Raw genomic sequence first — 15032 nt, forward strand, 5'->3', positions numbered from 1 at the left:
GAGAGAGACACAGACACACAGAGGGTGTCACGTGCTCCCGAGAGAAGAGACGCGTCGGGAACGCGAGATACGACGGCGGCGACAAGTGCGCGTTATCTCTCTTCGCCCTTATCGGCGGCGAATCGACTGTCCCCTTCCCTCTATCTCGCAATAATCGATTCACTCCCCCGGGGGTCCTTCGAGCGCGCGCGCTCACTCTCTCTCTCTCTCTCTCTCACTCGTTTCCACTTCGCTCGTCTACCCGGAACTTCGCGCTGCGCGAAATCATTTATTTTCCAATACCTGTTACTACTTTCTCTCTTCTATCCTCCTTTTCGCGTTCTGTCACTTGATTCCTCCGCGCTGTGTCGCACGCGAAACCGAGCACCGTGCGGGCGGTCAGCCCCTGCGCGAGCCTCCGGCTCTCGTCGTTTCACACCGCTGTCACCTCCGCTAATGTGCACTGTTATCACGCTACTGCTCTCGCACCACCGCCCGGAACAGAAGGGGAAATCAATGAAAGTAAAGTACGGCGCGAGGGCTCGTAAACCGGCATTTATGCACGCCGCCTGATCACCGTTCTCGGTGCACTTGGTAACGACGGGCGACGGCCGCGTATCGACATCGACACGGCGCGGTGGCTGCCTGGCTTTCGGCGTAGAGACCCGAAGACGCGAAGGGAGAACGAGAACAAGTGAGGGTGGCGGTGGGAGGGAGGCCGGGGGGAGGGGGGCAGGCAGGCAGGAGAGAACACAGTGCGGCCCGGCGTGGAGGAGTCGTGCACGACGTTTTTACGAGCGGCGTATACCCGCGCGTCTCTACACGGAACGGAAACGGTTGGGAGTGATGTGTGAAAGGGTTTTGCGGTCGAGAAAATTAAAGCTTGAAATACTAGACTAAGAAAACGGAAAGAACAACGCGACACGGGCGGAGGCTGCCTACAGACTGAACGCCTCCGGCGGCGGCCCGGCCTCGCTCCTCCCGAAGCGACTTCGCCGCGCGGCGCTCGCGACTCGCGGTCGCTCGGCCCCCGTCGGGGATTCTCGGACACCCTCGTGCAGGCTCGGGCCCGCGCTCGTCTCGCGCCCACCGACGACGCCACGCTGCGACGCGAGCGTCCCGCGAACCCCTTCGCCGTGCATACATCCGTGATTCGCCCCGGCACGCACGGAACCGCGCGAGGAGAGGGGGAGCTTGTCGATCGAACACGCTAATAAATTAGGGATACCCGAAATTTTCAAATCCAACTTATCGATCAGCCGAGCCCGAGCCCAACTCGACGAGGATAATTACACACAGGTTTATCATTCGAGTTGAACTTCTTTTACGTGAATACCGGAGCATTCCTATTAATAAGACACAGACACGCACGAAATATGAAAGTATCTCGCTTGCTTGGAGGACCGCATTTCGCGTGATTTTTCAATTAAATCGATCGAATCACCGCGAATCACAATATTAAAAGCTATGCATTCGTGGATGTGACTTGTATTAATTAACTTTCCGTCTGCAGTGTTATGTTTTTATTCTCTCCGTCTAGCACAAGTTTTTGTGCTGTTCTATACTTTCAATAAATATGAGATTTAGATTTATTTTAAAAAAAAAATGAGAGTACGGCGTTGTTATTGTTACGCAAATCTAATAAAAACAGATTTCTTCAAAATCAATTTATTCAAAAATTATTTAGAGAGAACGTTTTATTTTTTAACATCTCTTCCATTAAGGCAATTTGTGATAACTTTTTAATTTTTTAAAATCAAAATTTCACTTACTTTTCAATAAAGTTTCATTTTAAAAGTCGCTGACTTATCAAACTGCCTATATACATTATTAAATAATTCTTTAATAAGATATTTTAGAAATAATTTTCTCCTTTATATTTTGGAAAAATTAAAATTTTTGATATTTTGCTCGTGTCAAAATAGGCCCAGACTGCAGACGGAGGATTAATGAAAATAACATAGTGTATAAATATCTAATGTAATGTCATGAAATTCTCAGTAAGAGAGAATTAAACGATTTATCGTTCAATGCGATCGAAAAATATTTCACATAATGTGTATATTTATGTATAAATTATTGGAAGTAGAAATTGGAAATATTCGGACGTATACAGATTTGTATTAGAGTGTATGAAATGAGAACTGAGAAAACTTCGTTATCGTGAAAAAAAAGGGCAGCCTTTAATTGCGAATCTTTCTGATCCAATTTCGTCAACCTAATTTTACACGAAAGGAAGGTGTTCACTCCAAACCCCAAGCTGTGCTGTCCCTCGGCATCGTAACCGGCCCTTCAAGGTTTTTGACCCTCGATACACTACGGTATCACGACAGAGATAAGAGTCCCCTCCTTACCGCTCCTCTTACGCTATCCGTATTCGATTCTAACTTCGCAGAAAACCGCAACCTACACCATCTATAAAAAATTATCCAATAGTTATATATATAGCGAGAGATACGTCAGGAGTTCTATAGCTTCACTGAGAAAAATGTCTGGTTGAAAATGGACTACCTCAGGAGATCCTCATATCAATCAAAACTCCGATTATCGCGCCTAAAATTTTAACAATTTTTACCAGAAAGTTCTGATTCATCCATTTTTAACCAGAACTTTAATTGATTTAACTAAACTTTTTTCCTGGTTATAATATGATGGTTATTTAGACCGATGAGTATAAATCTAATTAAATAAGAGGAATCTCATATTAAAATAGATCTTAATTAGTGCTAAAATATTTGTGTAAATTTACATTCATATCTAATTCTACAAACCGCTCGTCGAAATTCTTTTTCGGTCTTGAAACGCAATGAGCAGACCCAGAATAGTAATATCATTTATTAAATAGACAGCAATTTAATAATTTTTTATGCTCGATAAACATTTTTACAAGAATTTACACCAATTTTTATACATTTATACAATTTTTATACATTTTTACAAGAATTTTTATAAGCGTCTTATTATAATCAAATACTAATGAGAATGTTAAATCTGCAAATAATAATTTATTGCTAAAGAATAATATTGCCTCAATATTTTTCTCAGTGTTGAAAATATCATTCCAACTGCAGAATTAAATTAGCAGTTTAACTTGTCTCTCATACAGATACATTTTAAGGAGGGGGTAAGATATTTTACTTTTTTTTTGACCATTTTTTTATATTTTTTTATCTGAATGTACAATGTCTCAAGATTATTGTGTGAAAATTTGAAGCCGACGGAGCAAAATTAACGGAGATATGGAATTTTAAGTGTCCGTTGCTCCGACTCGATTTCGTATACCTGCCCAGTAGCTGGGCGAAGCAGTTGCCTAGCAGCTTTTTGAAAGCGTTTTTGTCACACTTAGCATTTTCCAAGTCGGTGCACACTGTAACTCAAAATCTACTGCACCGATCGTTTTAAAATTTGGTACACTCTTTCTACACATAAATTACAAGATAACGCTGTTGAGTTTTTATTTTTTTAGTAATTATTATTTATTTCACAATAACAAATTTACCGATTTTTTATAGCAAAAATCGATTTTTGACTTCCAAGTGTTACCAAAAATTTAAAAATCGATTAAAAAAAAACTCGACAGCGTTACCTTGAGAAACTTATTAACTAACTAAAAAATTTTGGTTTTTTTTATATCAGATGATTCAGTAACGAGTTATCGTGTGCACCGCAAGACACCTTTTTTTCGAGGCGCCTCCGAAAATTGCGTGCCAATGTGTTGTTTCTCCATATTTTTCGTTCAAATTTTCACAAAATATTCTTCAAACATTGTATTATTAAAATAAAATTACCCAAATACGCTGGAACTAACCATACCTTATAAAAAAATTCATGAATATATGCTTTTTTATCATCGAATTAACCTTACCCCCCCCCCCCTTAAAGTGATAAAAATTCAAAATTTTAAGAAATAGAGAAAAAATACGAGACTGTCATTAAACGACATTCGTCATCAGTTTTCCGCCCAAGAGCTTTGCGTGGGAATAAAAAAATGTTAACGCTGCAATATTTATTTTCATTATGACGTCATTACAGCCGGACGATATTTAATCAACTGTGTCCGTGTATTTTGCGAGGAATCTATCTCGTAGCGTAATCGCGGGAAACGGATCGAAGTAGCTGCATCCCTGACCTTAGCTCGTAGTTTATACCCGGAGATTGAGTCGACCGGTCTCTCGACGGTATTACGAACCGAAATTACACGGCTCTGACGAAACGGGTCGAGTAAGACTTGGCGGCCGTGCCAATAAACTCGGTGTTTTCCGAAAATTTATTTCCGTTGCTGCGTGCGCCGCACAGCGCAACTAGAAGCGCGGCGAGGGTATTTTTACGGGCGAGTCGCGTCGTGACGCGACGTCGCGGGATCGATGAATGAGAAAGAAAATACGACTTGCTGGATCGTACTTATAGTCTATACCCGAGATACAGAATTCGAAAGTAACAAGATCGACAAACTCCGACTGAAAAACATTCGAAAAAACTCTCTAAATTCTTTAAAGTCGAATCTCACTTCTAAAGTGACTATTCAGCTATAGTGAACTTCTTGTGAAAAGAAGTGGTTCAATTTTCAATCTTTAAAAATGAGATTTTTATTTTTCAGACTGAGTTTTCACTCTAGAAAGTTTTAAAGAGGAGGAGTAAGTATTAAAGTTTTGGTGAAATGAGATTTAATGGAACAATTAGTTATGATTATTATTATGTTTCGTAATATTAAAAATTGCACCAATACGCTGAACAAAATACATTTAGTAATCATCATCACGTTTTTCAGTAAACGAGTATGTTGAAAAAAAAAAATTAAATTTTGATAAACATTTGTTTGAATAATACTAATTGTAAACATATTTATTCAATATAAGGATCATTAATTCGATTTAAATATCACTTTTATTAAATAAATATTTATTTACTGTAAGTAAATGTTAATGATCTTAAACAAATATTTCTTAAAATTTAGTATATATTCAGTGCAATCGTTCGTGATTCTATATTCGTCTCGATAGATTCGTGATTAACGAAATGAAGGAAATTCCCTCCCGGATCGGTCGGGTGCTCTTGTAGTCTCGAAAAAGAAAAAATCCCAGGTCGCGCTCATGACCATACCTAATGTCAAGCATCACTACCTATTATAGGCTCTATATAGCGTTTGGTCAAGGTGGAGAACAAAAGGGAATAAAGTTTAGACTAGGGCACGACTGCTAACAGATGCAGGACAGCATATGCAAAAAAAAAATGGCGTACGTGTGTGTGTGTATCACACGTACGTCATTCGCATGCAAATCCTTTCTTCCCCCGAAATCAGACGCGCCTCTTTTTAAACTATCCCCAGCTAGACGAAGGGGAGCGACTTAAAAAGGACTTAATCCTGTTGAGACTAGCTACTAATAATTATTAAAAGCACGAAGGAACATTTGGCTTTTCATTTTTTTTTTTTATTAATAACGTATATTTTCGAAATAAAAGTAAAAATATTGACTGCGACGTTCACTTGAATTCATTGACACACAATTAAGAAATCATTGATAATTAATTTAACAAGCTACACTTTATGTGTACGTCACGATTAAATGTATGTATTAATAATTAATGAAAGTATATCAAGTGTATAAGCATGGCACGTGTGCACAACAAATACCAGAATTATTTTGCAAGATTTTAAAAAGCGCGAATACATTTCGCCAGTCACGTGGCGAACTCGTGAATCATTCCTGTCGACAAACGCAAACCTCACCCTCCTTAGTTTAGTCACAATCCAGCTGTCGAAGCTACGTTTTCGGGGGTAGGTCCCCGACATCATCGGTCTAGCACGGCGGCGGGTACGAACGTAATTCCACGGGGTTATACCTTGGGAACGATAATTCTGTCCGACAACTTTTTTTCCGAGGTCATCGAACTCTTAACAAGATTCCGTCGATATTCCCGACTCGAAATCGATTTGGCCTTACACCAGTGGAGAACGAAGCGCAAAGTTATTTAGAAGTACCGAGAACACTCGTAAATATAGCGTCACGCGAAACATTTGTTAATTTAATAATAAGACAACTCCACTTCTATTCTTGTAGACATAATTACGTTCCCGAGAGAATATCTATACAAAATTGATGTCATAACCAGTAAGAAAGGCTTGTTTGCGATACTTATCGTTGAAGCAATATAGAACTTTGCAGTAAAGGAATTTACTAGCGCATTGTGGATCATTAAGGATCCACGTTTAGTTGTACCGGTCGAAAGTAAAAATATAAATAATAAGCTGCCTGTTGTAGTATATACAAATAAAATAGCCGATTCTCTTATGATTAGATTAGATAAGGTCGCAGTGCGTTAAATCATCTTTGGTCAAGGCAGGTGATGATCTCTAGATACTGCCAACAATAAAGTTTCAATGCTGGCAATTATAGATGAATGAATCTAAGAATACCGTATAAATACCGCAAATACCTGCTGGATCCGAGAATAGATTTATTTAGTTTTAACTTTGACTCTTTTCTCACTTTTTTACTACTTGGACATTGCGTAACAATAAATTTGAGCATTGATTAACCTAATTGTCGTCACGGTATGCTTATATATATTTAAATAAGTAAATTATTTTTAACTGAAATTTAATATTTCACTGCAACCGAAGGATTCATTTTCTACCTCGAATCGTGACTACTCGAGTGTGTCTACTACGGCTAAGCGATTTTTTTCAGGAAAGGTTCATTAATCTGGTACGTCGTGCAACGCCAAGATTACACGTGATCAATTCCTCGTCCATTTTGTCGTGCGAGAGAAATTGCCGGTGAAGTATGAAGTGTGTGCCCCAATTAAAGCTTCAATGCGTTAACCACTGATGTTTCGTGGAACTCACGAACAATTAACATTCGCAATTAGAATTGATGATTTAATTTATAATAATAATTATTGTGATTTTAATTTTAATTAAATTGTAATTTAATATATATTATCTTCCGCGAGGAGAAGGATCTCTCGTCGGAAACAATTTAGTGATGAAAATTAAATTATTTATTTCCTTCGGTATATTATTTTGAATACAAAATTTCCAAAATACAATTTCTGTAGTCGGCTTACAGTCAATTAAATCAATTTGATACGTAATAATTGAGGAAGGTGACAAATTAATTTTTCAATAATTCGTACATTCATTAGAGCAAGCAGTTTTAAACAACCGTCTGCATCTGTTATATATTTCCTATTTTGAGCACCGATTACGTGGTCGTCCGCAACATGTTACAGCGTATCAGAGACGTATGTATACACGTAATGCATATATAATGAGTGCGTACGTGCGCGCCTCTATAAGGCGATCATATTGTATACACGATGTAGGAAGAGAGAGAAAGAGAGAGGCGCGGAAAAGCTCCATTGATTGGTCGGTGGCACGGTGGAACGTTGCAGCTATCCTGGGGGTATATGAACCCCGCTTATATATACGCTTCTCTCTCTACCATTTCCTCTCTCGCTCCTCTCTCTTTTTTTCTTTCCCTCTCTCGTTCTATCTCTCTCCCTCTTACTCGCGTGTACCCTCGCTACGATTTTACCCCGTAGTGAAACGCAGGCGCGTCACATGGACCCAGGAACGATCAATACACTGGTTCCCCAACCAGACTTGGTCTCTCTCGTTCTCTCTCATTTATTATCTTTCTCTCTCTCATTCGTTATCTCTGTTATTCTCTCTCTCTCTCTCTCACTCACACTCATTTTCTCTCTTTTGTTCTCTGTTTCTATTTCGCTTTTTTATTCTCACGGTTCCATCTTACATCAATTCTTGCATTGTAGTTAATCTTTGATATTTCGGTGTTCGTTCCAGGACGAGTCATGATTTCTATGCCAGACATACAGAAAAGTCGAATGTTCAATCGAAATTGACTTTTCACTTTCCAATCACTCTTGTCATCCTTTGCGCACACAATCCTAGTTCGAATGTATAAATTATACAACTCTTATACACACTTACTATTAAATATTACTTAAAAACATGCAGATAAACAATAAAGTTTAAACGTAACGAAAAGAGAACTTACTTTCCTATTTTCAATACGTTTATTTACATATTGAACATAAAAGAACAGCTTCGACTTTTTGAAGCTCAAACCTCGCCGAGATTTGTTCTCCGTAAAAAAAAAATTGATATTGAATCTGGTGTTCACAGCTTCAGTTATCTAGCAGTTTAATAAAAGAGAAAAGCGATATCAATTGATCTCCATTGGCTATATATTGTTTAGCTCTCCCTCTCTTTAGCTCACGCACCATTGTAATCGAAGCCGTCGCGGACGGAAGTGTCCCTCTCGAGACATCCTGCTTGTCCTCGACAAGGACCAGCGGTCCCGGTCCTCGCTCCATGCCGGATCTGCTTGATGCTTCATCATGCATCACGAAAGTTCGATGTCTCCTCTCTACTGCGTTATTTCAATTTGCTGTTTTTCGGTCGGTTCGCCGCAGGATCGATAAGGGGTTGGATCAGGAAAGAGAGAGCGCGCAAGAGAGAGAGAGAGAGAGAGAGAGAGAGAGGATGGGAGGGCGAGAGGGAAGGGGCGAGAAGTATATGCATGTGTATGTTTTATGCGTATACGTGTATGTATGTGCGTATATATTACGACGTTGGTGCTCCCGCGACAGTCGCTTTCTGGTGCCACGCCCAGGGAGAGAGAGAAAGAGCGCGGTCTGGTGCACACACAATATCGCACCGTGCGTAAGCGTCAGCTGCTGAACGCAACCGTTCGCGATTATGGCGGACTGACGTTAAATGCAACAACTTCGCCGGGTTAATGAGCTCCGCGGTGGCTCTAGTTTCGCGTTTTACCCTTCTGAATGCATCTCTCGCGTGGAATCACGCAATTGCTTTTTACACAACTTCGGTTCTTACCGCGCGTACTAGGACAGAGACCTTGAGTACGACACCTTGCGCAACGCGCTGCAAATTTGATGAAAATCAATAACTGTGGCGTAATGTTCCCTGTTATATAAATCTCTGTTTTTACTTATTAATATTTCTTACGCGCGATTGACGATTAAAATTGAATTTTGTCATTCTGAAGAGTGAATCTCATTCTCAGACCCAGTTTCACAACTCATGGTTAAGTGTTAACCGTGAGTTGTGAAACATGAACCTTAAAGGTTGAAAATTGTGGGCTATTCTCTTTCAAGACTGGCTCAATTAATCAATTTTCATTCTTTAGAGTGAGATTCTACTCCAGAGAATTTAGAGGGTAATGTGTATGGTACATTACGAAAGATTATGTGTATGGCAATAAAAGCATCTGCTTAAGATTAAATTGAGAACAGCAATGGCTGCACCTGCACACGGGAGCACCATAGGAAAATCTTGGACTTAAAAGGATAACCTAAATATGATATACCGGAAGATTCCTCGCATGAGAGAAATCCCCGGCACGGGGGATGAACGTATATACGTAAAGATCGGTAGCCGATCGGCGTACGATCGACGTACACAAATCCGCTAGTAAATAGTTAAGAATTATAACGGTAATAATAACAACAATAATAACAAGATAATAATAACAATAATGATAAAGATTCGTGAGAATCACAGAAACAACGAAAGTAAAGAAACAAATGAACATACCGGTTAACGATGAAAATCAGTGGTTGGAGGATGCCGATACTGGGCGCAGAACGGAACGGCGGTGGGTTCTACTTAATTACTTTTATTTTTCTATTACGCGATATTTCGTATGTATTTTCGCGGCTGCGTTTCCCCGTATCTTTGTACTCGTTTTCTCTTACTTTATTCTCTTTCAACAAATTTCTCAACAAACTTTACGACGCGACTTGGAACATTCGAACCGACGATCGCGCGATCAACGTGGAGGCCGGTTTTCGATCATCGAACACGAGTCCTGGCATCGAATTCCATCGAGAACGTGAACTCGGGTGCCGGATTAATTGTGAACACTTGATAACTATAACTTGCGACAAGAGATAAACAAATCTCGCGCGCGACGAACACACCCAGTGTCTCTCTTTCACTCCCACCCCCGACCAGCAGGACACACTCCTATTTATGTCCCTCTTTCTATCTCTTTCTTTCCCTCTCTCTCTCTCTTTCGTTTTGTTTTTGCTGGTGCCTCTTCTGCCGATTAAAAGATCTTCCAGCTGACGATTTCGTTGATCACGCTACCGCGGTTCCTCGTTAACGCGCTCAACTCTCGTTCGCTGATTTCGTTTTCTATCTCCACGTTATCACGTGAAAAGATTATGCACCATATTAAGCGCCGATTCGTATTTTCAAATTATTATCGTGACGCGTTAAGTCGATCAGAGAGATTGTTCATCGAAAAGGACAAATGATTAAGACATCAAGAAATGCTTCTTGGGGCCAAGTCAGGAGTTACGAATTAATGGAGAACGTAGGATTAAGACTCCAACAAAATTATAAGATTGGAAGAATACGGAAGAGCCGTTTCTCTGTTTTATCTTTGACCGATTCCACCCGGCAAACTTATCTTCTCGTGCGATATTCGCGAGATCCACCTTTCGCTTCTCTATAACTTTTTCTGGCGCGCGAGTTTTCTTGTGACAGTGTCACCCGAACGGCGAATAACAATGTCGCTCGATCGACACGTGGACGGGACAAAGCAGCAACAACGAACTGAAAACCGTTAGAGAATGACGACAACGACGGCGACGACGACGATGACGACGACGACGACGACGATGAGAGCAACAGCGACGACTGTTTTTCTTTTTATTTTTTTTTTTTTTTGACGACGAACGATACCGAACCGAGTATTTTCCTTTTTCTTTTTTTATGCCGAATTGAAAGGTCAGAAATTAGGAGATATGCAAGCAAATAGTAAGAATGTTGCGGGTATAACGGTGTCTACAACGCAATGCCTTTATGTGGTGCGGTAACTAAACTGACGAGGTTGAGTCCTAATACCAACGGCTGCACCCTCCGGACGCCTGCTGCCGCCGCCGCCGCCCCCACCGTCTGGGGTTGTCTCGGGGGTGGGATAGACTCGGGGCGAAAAGAATCGCGAAAAATCCTCGGTCGAGGGAGATTGGCACCGATACACGCAGACGCTGTCGTCGTCGGTGAAAGGTGAAGGAGAGGCCGAGAGCAGCGCGGGAGAAGAGGTCGGAAGGGATGTGAAGGCGGAAGAGGTCCGGGAGAGGAGAAGGGTGGCAGTGTGGAGTCGACGGTGCTGGGAAAGGGGTGGAAATTTGCGCAAGCGTGATCGTCAGCCTCCACATACCGACCGCTGGAGGTTGGTTGGTTGGTTGGTCGGTTGGTTTGTGTGTGTGTGTGTTGCCCCGATGCACATATTTCCAAACATCGAGCGCGCATCGCGGCGCAGCTATGGAGAGATTTTTTCAGTCATTATGCGCACGAGACATTCTCGTGATAAATGATGCTTTCCTAGGAGGGGGAGATGAGAGTCCTATTGATTAAAACGATCATCCCGGGAGGAAACTACCACCCTCGCGTCGGTCATTGCACGAATAGATGCAGTTACACGGCTGTTCCATCGACTGGTTCGGTTTAAAACATCTCCGAAATGATCTTTAATTACATCCTTATGAAACAATAAACCTAATAACATATGTCTAGAATTAGAGAGTCCTAATTTGAATATTTGGTGCAGAACGTAGTTCGATCGGTTTTAAATTGTACTAGAAATCGATACAACAGAGAATTTTTAAGAATGTTCATAGACTATTCTAAAAATGTACAAATATTCATAGAACACGTTCATAGATGTTCTATGAATATTGTGTGTTATCTAGAGGAATATTTTATGCAATTTAATATGCTAAGGAGAGAGGAAAGAGATGGTTATCTCTAAGCCTCTTAGAAAGTGTAATAATCTGGATACATAAATAATTCAAATAACGCGATCGCAGTTATTTATAGACCAATCGATAGTTTACGGAAAAGTATGGGCCGACATACAAACCGGTCTCTGTCTTAGTCGAACGATATTTCACTCGTCCCCGACACCTCTATTGTGAGAGTAAAAGTAGACGGAGAGAAGGTGCACTGTATAGGTGAAAGGTGTGAGAAAATTCCATCAAACACGGAAAATAGGTAAGAGAGTGATGAAAATTTACGCAAAGATATTAATTTGCAAAAATGGAACAAAAATATGATTAAAAAAAAAGAGATAAAGATGTAAAAAATAAAGAAAGAAAGAGAAAAAAGATTCCAACTATAAGACAATAAATGCCAACTTCCAAACCGTTGAACCTATTGTTAGTAGTGATGGATTAAAAGAGGAAAGCAAGATACTTAAATTAGAAAAAACGTGCGAAAGAGTGCGTGCAATTTTAGAACGAAAGTTAGTATCTGTTAACTGTAGCATTCATCACACGGACCGATCGATCGAGCTACATTACGGCGGCCGATCTTCGCGGGAGGCTGGCATGATTAATATCATGAGTGTATACGAACTTTTGAACAACCGTACATCGCCTCGATTATCAAGGGGAAAGGGGAGAAACCAAAGAGAAAGGGGAGAGAGACATCGAGAGATGGGGTTGAGGGTGAGAGTAGCAGTCGTCATAAGTACGCACGCGCCGGGGTTTATGGCAAATGGAGGGGTTGATGAAGGACTGAATTGCGCAAGCGTTGGACAGAGGGTGTAAAAGCTTGTCGGGAGTGCCCGTTCCCTCGGCAAATGGCTTTTCGGTAATGCAAACGCGGCCAAATTTCATCATACTACGAATCCTATATTTCATTCGATAAAATATGTAAAACTACGCTTCTTGCACTCTCTCTCTCTCTCTCTCTCTGTTATTGAAATTTTGTCGTTCATAGTGATGAAAATCGCCCTTAATTTGGTCACGAGAAATAATTTTTCGCACGAAATATTGTGAATGTCGACAGTCTTTTACTATTTGGTTAATTAAAGCTACGCAAAACACTGTTTGAAAAAATTGCATTGTGCCAACAAAATACATATTATTTTACAAATTTATATTAAAAAATAGTTTAATACAAATTACAACAAAATCATTATGTTTTCTTTACGATAAAAAATAGGCTTCCTTTATTATATTTATGCAACAATAAGATCTGTATACGTTATCAAGTTAATATCAAATAGCTGACTAAATAGCTTGTATGGACGGTAGAACTTAAAAAGTCCACAAAGTAAACTGCGAACGCGTTTATCTCATGGCTGCGATCTCATCTACGATCAGCGACCATGAACGATAGCGCAAACGTATGTGAGGTCTATCGATCGCTTCTTTTTTATATACATATGCGTGGGTCTGTCTGTTTCTGTAACGTTAGGCGCTCGTTAACGAACCTCGTGACGAACGATTTCTTAATGACTCACGTTATATGGATGAAGATATAAGGATCGATACAATTGTATCAGATACAATGATATATTCAGAAATGGTTTCGTTTGCGTCACATTTCGATATTACAAGATATAAGAGATAGGCGAGTGGCGTAGAGCAAAGGAGCGCTGTTGTGGAACAAAGGAAATAAGAGAGAAAGAGTCATTGGGGAGAAGCGAAAAGGGACAAGAGAGACAAGGGGTGTAATCTAATGGTAAATAGCACGTATGCATATAAGGGTCAGTCGAAGTGCGTCAGTGGCGTAGGAGATTGAATACTGCTTATCAACGTACGTGAAAAATATCCAATTTTGTTAAAAGACCTTGTACGTGTGATATATAATAAAATATAATAAATATATACAGAGAAACGTATAAAAAAATAATTCAATGTTACTATCAATTCTTATTGATATTATACACTTCTTTATATATATTTATTATGTTATATGTTATATAGTATATGTGTCATAGTATATCCAGATTTTCTGCATAATTCAAAAACATAAAACATCACGTAATATTATAATAAATTATAATTATATTAATTATTATAGTAATATCATATACGTGTATATGCATATAAAAGATATTAATTAAAATTCTTGTTTTTCAGTTTACTAAAGAGTAACAAACTTTATGTAATGTTTCAAAAATTACATCTCTTCGTTATAACTTATAATAATATTTTAATACAATTATAATTTATTTTATAATGTTACGTAACATTTTATATTTTGAAATTATGCAGAAAATCTGATAGTAAATTTAGTACTTGATTACTTTCGTGTATATAATTTTAAATTTGTATATTTATATTGTAAATATGAGATACTGGCAATAAATTTCAGAAAGAGAAGAAATAACTCACGTACCAAAGTCTTGACATATTTAGAAGCGTCAGCTAAAAATAACTGATCGAACGATGAAAGAAACTTATGCCTATCCTTATATCCCCGATCTTGTTAGAATTATAGTATCTATAATTTCTAGAAAATAATTTACAAGCACAAATTGCTCTACGTCGCAGTCATGACGTCGATGTTGATGTCGACATCGAAGTGCCCCGAAGCTACCGTCGAGTGTGTTGGCAGTGTAACCACTTGTAAAACTCACCGATCGCCAACGATCGATCGGCGCGGGTCATGCCCATCCCACGTCTTAATCGCCAGAGGAGTCTAGACACCTCTTTCAGAGGAGGTCGCATAAATTCCACGAGAGGACGGCGCAGCGGATAATTTACGGGGGCGCTCGTCCTCTTTGTGCTCCCGTGTGTCCTGGGAAGACCGGCGCGCCCATTTCATCCCGGGCGACGGCCGCGCCTCCTTCCTACGCCACTGCGAGGGTAGACCGAGGGGTGCCAGCGTCAGACGGAGCCGCCAGCCGGGGTTTGGGGGGATGCTCGGGTGGAGGGGGGGGGGGCCACCGGGGGGTCTTTCGAATATCGATCTCTCCGCGTTCTCGCAGTCATTCACTCTCTCTCGCGCAGTTCCACGCTCGTCCCTCTTCCCGCACTCGTTTTGCGCACCCAGTACTCCCACAAAGTAGTGGAAGGGGTGTGGAACAGGATGCGGAGAGACGGCCAAAAGGGGGGTTTCATCCGGAGGTCCCAGCCAAAGCCCGGGGGAGGAGGGCATTCACCAGGGAACGCGCGCCGCCACCAACTACCGCCGTCACTACTACCACCACCACTAACCGACATCCAGAAAAATATCCTCCGAGATCGGAGGGAAATTGGTTTAC

The 15032-nt window shown here is 40.4% G+C and overlaps 1 protein-coding gene across 10 annotated transcripts in view; it reads right to left on the reverse strand.

Moving 5' to 3' along the window:
• The window catches only part of LOC108779899 (ELAV-like protein 3), a 43650-nt gene that overhangs the window by 20545 nt on the left and 8073 nt on the right, over nt 1-15032 (reverse strand). For 5 of the 10 annotated variants that reach the window (XM_018547447.1, XM_018547446.1, XM_018547448.1 and 2 more), the window contains exon 1: nt 9563-11549. The exons of 1 other annotated variant lie outside the window; for it this stretch is intronic. The gene's annotated coding sequence lies outside the window, so the exon portion shown is untranslated. Of the gene's footprint in view, nt 1-282; nt 457-8226; nt 8376-9562; nt 11551-15032 lie in introns of those variants that run through there. 4 more of the 10 variants (XM_018547441.1, XM_018547443.1, XM_018547442.1 and 1 more) reach the window with 4 other exon arrangements.

Source organism: Cyphomyrmex costatus, unplaced genomic scaffold (genome assembly GCF_001594065.2).
Source record: "Cyphomyrmex costatus isolate MS0001 unplaced genomic scaffold, Ccosl1.0 scaffold639, whole genome shotgun sequence".
Classification (NCBI taxonomy): Eukaryota; Metazoa; Arthropoda; class Insecta; order Hymenoptera; family Formicidae; genus Cyphomyrmex; species Cyphomyrmex costatus.